The 6,093-nt window shown below is 44.8% G+C and overlaps 2 pseudogenes; both read left to right on the top strand.

Moving 5' to 3' along the window:
* The first annotated feature begins 1,888 nt into the window (after nt 1-1,888).
* Nucleotides 1,889-3,163, top strand: LOC111551923 (annotated as a pseudogene).
* A 1,822-nt stretch (nt 3,164-4,985) lies between these two features.
* Nucleotides 4,986-6,093, top strand: part of LOC111553183 — an 18,336-nt pseudogene continuing 17,228 nt past the window's right edge.

Here is a 6,093-nt window from a genome sequence, read left to right as displayed (position 1 = left end):
CGTAGCTTTCTACTCTACCATTCATGGTAAATATATCTATTTACCTCTTCACCCTTTGAAGGCAGGAGACAATTTGAAAAGCCTAGATTGTTATTCAAGCCCTTACCCTGGCAACATGCACACGGCAGACCCTTCACTTAGCTGGTAGAAAGAACACAGGCTTGGGAAGAAGATGTCTGATGTTCACTCCCTGAGGACACTCTTGCTTGCTTGTCTGATCTCTCTGAGCCTTGGGTGGCCCATCTACTAAACAGGGATAATTTCTTTCCTGGGGATGCTAAGAGCCTTCTGCCTCATCCCTGCAGTGCTGCTCATGTTGACCCCTTGGAATTACTTGTTCAACTTCTTCTTCCCCACTAGACTGTGAGCTTCTTCAGGGCAAAGACAAGGATTTTTTTTGCTGTTAACCCCAGCAACTATCACCATGCCTGACCAAAGGGCATGCTGAATAAACATTGATTGTTCAAAACCACATGCCTTGTCCCTAGTAGGCACTTGCTGGTTACTGCTTTCTTCCCACCCTCCGTCTGCCACACTTACCTCTCTGAGTCTGGAGAGGATGGCCATGTACTTGGCAGGAAGCAGTGCTCATAGGAAGTTCAGGTCCTTTGCAGCAGTCAGTTTCATTTCCTATGATTAAAATTTCTGTGAAACATATTATGCAAGAACAGAATTTTAATATAGTCATTCCCTGGACGGTCTGGGCAAGACAGACCTACCCTGTACCAGTTCCTGGCATGGCTGGTGTTGGCCCAGTTATGCAAGTTTCTGAGGTTTAAAACAGAACAACAAACTTCCAGTGTTGCTATGAATGCCAAAGCAAACTTTCTCAGCAGAGTGGTTCCTCATTCTTAGAAAAGAGAGGAATGTCCTTTTCTTTTCCCTGTCTCCTCTTCTCTGAGAGAAAAGCGATAATTTATTATTGAGATTGCAGATTGGGCCTTGACCCCTCCTTTGACAAAGAGGCAAAACAAAATAAAATAAAATTTTCATTAATGCATTCCTCTCTCCCCTTTCTCTGTCCCCTCCCCTTTCCTGCTCTCTATATCTCTGCTTCTGAATGTACCCTCAACTTGTTTCCAAATACTTCCTCCTGCACTGTCCCACCCGAACCTCTGCTAGGTAATGCCCTCTGCTCCCTTTTTGCCATCAACAGTCTCATTTCCTGAGAGACACTTAGCTCATCTAGTTGGTTAGAAGAAAACATTACGATTGATCTAATTCATATTGAAGTGTGAATGACTGAAAGCCCAATATATTTACATTCCTTCATATAATTGCCTTTTAACCAAAGGGGCTTATTAATCCAAGTGAACACTTTCCACGTAGAATTCCCGTAAAGAATCTTGGGCTAGTTATTCCTCTGAGTGTCCCTCAGGGAATGACAATTTCTTCATAACTTCTGTCTTTCTCTTCAAGAGTAAAATGAAGAGAATTGTCAGTGATCTCATATTGGGTCTGCACTGGGGATTATACCCTCAGTGAGCTAGAGATGGGACAAGTTTAGGGACTGATTTTCTTAGGGGCAATCATTACCTGGTAATTTTCCTGGCAATTGAATTATGATCTTAGAAACAAATGCTTTTAAATAAAAGGTCAGCTGGGTATGGTGGCTCATGCCTGTAATCCCAGCACTTTGGGAGGACAAGGCAGGCAGATCACTTGAGGTCAGGAGTTCAAGACCAGCCTGGCCAACATGGTGAAACTCCGTCTATACTAAAAAAAATTTAAAAAGTACAAAATTTAGCCTGGCGTGGTGGTGCACACCTGTAATCTCAGCTACTTGGGAGACAGGAGAATCGCTTCAACCTGGGAGGTGGACGTTGCAGTGAGCCGAGATTGCACCGCTGCACTCTAGCCTGGGTGAAAGAGCAAGACTCCATCTCAAAAATCAACCAACCAACCAACCAACCTTCTGGTCTTGGTGGGCGGTAGTACTAGCCCCGAGTTCTCAGAGATCTCAGTGCTGATCTGGGACGATGCCCGGGAGGGCAAGGACTCCAAAGAGAAGCTGGTGCTGGAGTTCACCTTCACTAAGCCAGTACTTTCTGTGCGCATGCGCCATGACAAGATCGTGATGGTGCTGAAGAACCGCATCTGTGTGTACACCTTCCCAGACAATCCCCGAAAGCTGTTTGAGTTTGATACCTGGGACAACCCCAAGGGGCTCTGTGACCTCTGCCCCAGCCTGGAGAAGCAACTGTTAGTGTTCCTGGGACACAAGTGTGGGAGTCTGCAACTTGTGGACCTGGCGAGCAGAAAGCCTGGCACCTCGTCTGCTCCATTCACCATCAATGCACACCAGAGTGACATAGCCTGTGTGTCTCTAAACCAGCCAGGGACTGTAGTGGCCTCAGCCTCCCAGAAGGGTACCCTTATTCACCTCTTTGACACACAATCCAAGGAGAAACTGGTAGAGCTGCACCGAGGCACTGACCCTGTCACCGTCTACTGCATTAACTTCAGCCACGACTCCTTCCTCTGCGCTTCCAGTGATAAAGGCACCGTCCATATCTTTGCTCTCAAGGATACCCGCCTCAACTGCCGCTCCGCGCTGGCTCGCCGTGGGCAAGGGCCTATCATTGGGCAGTACATGGACCCTCAGTGGAGCCTGGCGAGCTTCACTGTGCCTGCTGAGTCAGCTTGCATCTGCGCCTTCTGTCGCAATACTTCCAAGAACGTCAACTGTGTCATTGCCATCTGCGTAGATGGGACCTTCCACAAATATGCCTTCACTCCTGATGGAAACTGCAACAGAGAGGCTTTAGATGCGTGCCTTGACATCTGTGATGATGATGACTTTTAAGGACCCTGGGGGCTGTGCTAGGGACCTGCAGTGGCAGACTGCAGAGCTGAGCCTTGGCAGTGGGGCGTGCTTGGAAGCCACCAGCCAGCAAGCGTTAATGGGGCCGGTGCCCACTTTCCACTCAGCAGAGCTATGTCTAAATAAAGAGCTCACTTCTCCCCAGCACTTCTTGATGACTGTGTGCCCCAAGGGCCAGGCCAGAGACCTAGGAAGGCAGCAACCCCTTGGGATCCCTAACCTGGAGGAAATTGTCAAGGACCCAGAAGGAGTGCCCTAATCCAACCTGGGGATTTTTAAAAAGCTTCCTAGGAAGAGATTATCTCTGATGTGATGAATACAAATAAAAGACTCCTAATGGCAAACAACAACAACAACAACAACAACAACAGAAAAACAACAAAAAACAGACAAACATCAGGTACTGTTGGTAATTTACATGTGCCATCTCACCAGATTTTCCTAACAACCCTATGAAGTCCATTTCACAGAGACGATGACTTGCTCAAAATCATGCAGTTAGCAGGATGGCTCAGAATCTCTATTCATAACCACTATACATACTGCCTTTGTTATGTTTCATGTTATCAGAAATGTTATCACTTTGGAATGTTATTGATCACAACAGACAAAACCTAATCAACAGACATCATCCTAACCTTCTAAAAGTCAATCTGAACAGTTTGACAAAATGAAAACTTAATGTAGACTAAGACCCCATTGTACCCAACCTTGCATACTCAAGGTTGATGAGGTACTATTCCTGCTGTTCTCTAGTTACTTGGTGAGGCCATCGCTAATCTCAGCAGATTCTGGGGGTTTGAAGGCAGTGACCACTTGAATCAAAAAATAAAATGTTAACTACAATCAGAGCAAGTAACTGTATGATACTCCTTTTCCCCAGGACAAATGTTTCCACTATTTTCATTCTGATCCATCAACAATATGATTAGACTTCCTGGTCCCACTGCAAACCAGACATGGAACTAAGTTCTCACAGTTTGAATCCTAAGGCCTTTCTTGAGAATAACAGCTAACACTGAGCATTTAACCAGGTTCTAGGCACTATATTCTAGATAAGAATTACCTCCATTTAATAAATGTGAAAACGGAGTCTTGGGAGATCTGCTCAGTTATAAAGATAGCATGTGGAAGAATTAAGATTTGAATCCAAGTCTGTCTGACCGCAAAACATTTGCCCTTGCAAACCACACTACATTGCTCCCATAATGTGGATGGTAGGCATGACTGAATTGTGCTGAGCCCCGGGAATCAGTGAACATAGCTTTGGATTTGAGGCACGTGGGCCACAGTTGATGGCTGCCTTGAGACAATCCAGAAGCTGATTTATGGCAGTGATTCATAGTGGGTCCTTTAGAGCAGGAGTCCCCAACCCCAGGGTACTGGTCCGTGGCCTGCTAGGAACCAGGCCGCACAGCAGGACATGACAGGCAGGTGAGCGAGCATTACTGCCTGAGTTCTGCCTCCTGTCAAATCAGTGGCGGCATTAGATTCTCATGGGAGCATGAGCCCTATTGTGAACTGGGCATGCAAGGGATCTAGGTTGTGTGCTCCTTATGAGAATCTAATGCCTCTGAAACCATTCGCCCCACCTCCCTGATCTGTGGAACTGGTCCCTGGTGCCAAAAACGTTGGAGACTGTTGTTTTAGAGCCAGTATAGCATATTTTTAAGATACTATATTTTAGTATTATGCAATAAATAAATGAAAAATTTGCAATGAAGAGTTCTTGCTATGTTGCAGGTCAGGGATGATGATGATGATGATAGTGATGATGCTAGCTAACAACAATTGAATTCCTTCTTTGTGTCAAGCATTCTGTTAAGCGCATTATATACATAACCTCATTTAAACAGGAAAGAAAATCAACTGTCATTTGAGTGGTATCCTGTACTTGAGCCATTACTCAATCATCATTTGACTTCCTTCTTGGACTTAAAATAGTATATGGCATTGTTTCAGGCAAGATTTGTTGTTGCTTAAAATTCTCATTTGAGGCAATTGTACCTGAATTGTGCAATGCATTTGGGCAATATTTGTATGAAGAAACCACGTGACAAAATGGGAACATGCACACACACACACAAAACAAACAACAAAAAATAAATAAAAATAAAGAATTCAGCCTTTTCAGGAGAGTCGCTTAAACCCAGGATGCAGAGGTTGCAATGAGTTGAGATCATGCTACTGCACTCCAGCCTGGGTGAATCAGCGAGACTCTGTCTCAAAAACAACGCAAAATTCAGCCTTTTGTATTATTTGAGTGTTTGGTTATGCTCTCATGGAATAACAAGATTATGAAGAATGGGAAGTTGGTTTATGGAGATCTATTGAAATGCATGGTATGTGGGCTTTGAAATCAAATGGAGGTTCCAATCCCAACTATGTTACTTGGCAAGTTTGTGAACTCTTCTGAGCCTCCTTGACTAAAATGCAGATAATACCTGCCTCATAGACTTCTTAAAGGATTAAACAAAAACACTTAAAACAACCAGAAGAGATCTTAGCTCAAGATAGGGTCTCAACAGAAGTAATTGACTTCCACTCCTCAACCTTACTTTGGATTCTACCTGCCAAACTCTACAATGTTTACTGACTTCTTCCTTCACCCTCTGTTCTAGGTCCCATTTTTACAGTTTTGTATTTCCTAATTACTTTTATTTACTCATTTATTTATTCAAAGGTATTTACTGAACAACTGCTATATATGAGGTACTAGAATAAGCACTGAGGAGGCAATGGTAAGCGAAACCAAACAAAATTCCCGGTTATGGAGAGAGACAGGCATTAATCACACAAGAAGGAAGAAAGCTACAAACTGAGCCACATGCCTTGAAGGGAAAGATCACATCTCTAGACTGAAAAGTGAGGGAAGTGAAGTTGGGTGGGGGCCTGAAGAGAATGAGCATGGTCAATAATAGGTGGTGCTAGTGCTAGTGGAGGTGGTGGTGATGGTGGAGTTGATGGTGGTGATGGAGGCAGTGGTGATGATGGAGGTGACGGTGATGATAAGGTGGTGGTGATGGTGGAGTTGGTGGTAATGGAGGTGGTGATGACGGTGGAGTTCATGGTGATGATGGAGGTGGTGGTGATGGTGCAGTTGATGGTGATAAGGTGGTGGTGATGATGGAGGTGGTGGTGATGGTGGAGTTGGTGGTGCTGATGGTGGAGTTGATGGTGATGATGGAGGCGGTGGTGGAGTTGGTGGTGGTGATGGAGGTTGTGGTGGTGATGGTGGAGTTGATGGTGATGATGGAGGTGGTGGTGAT

This window comes from Piliocolobus tephrosceles, chromosome 3 (assembly GCF_002776525.5).
Source record: "Piliocolobus tephrosceles isolate RC106 chromosome 3, ASM277652v3, whole genome shotgun sequence".
Taxonomy (NCBI): domain Eukaryota; kingdom Metazoa; phylum Chordata; class Mammalia; order Primates; family Cercopithecidae; genus Piliocolobus; species Piliocolobus tephrosceles.
This window is presented reverse-complemented; position numbering and strand designations above follow the sequence as displayed.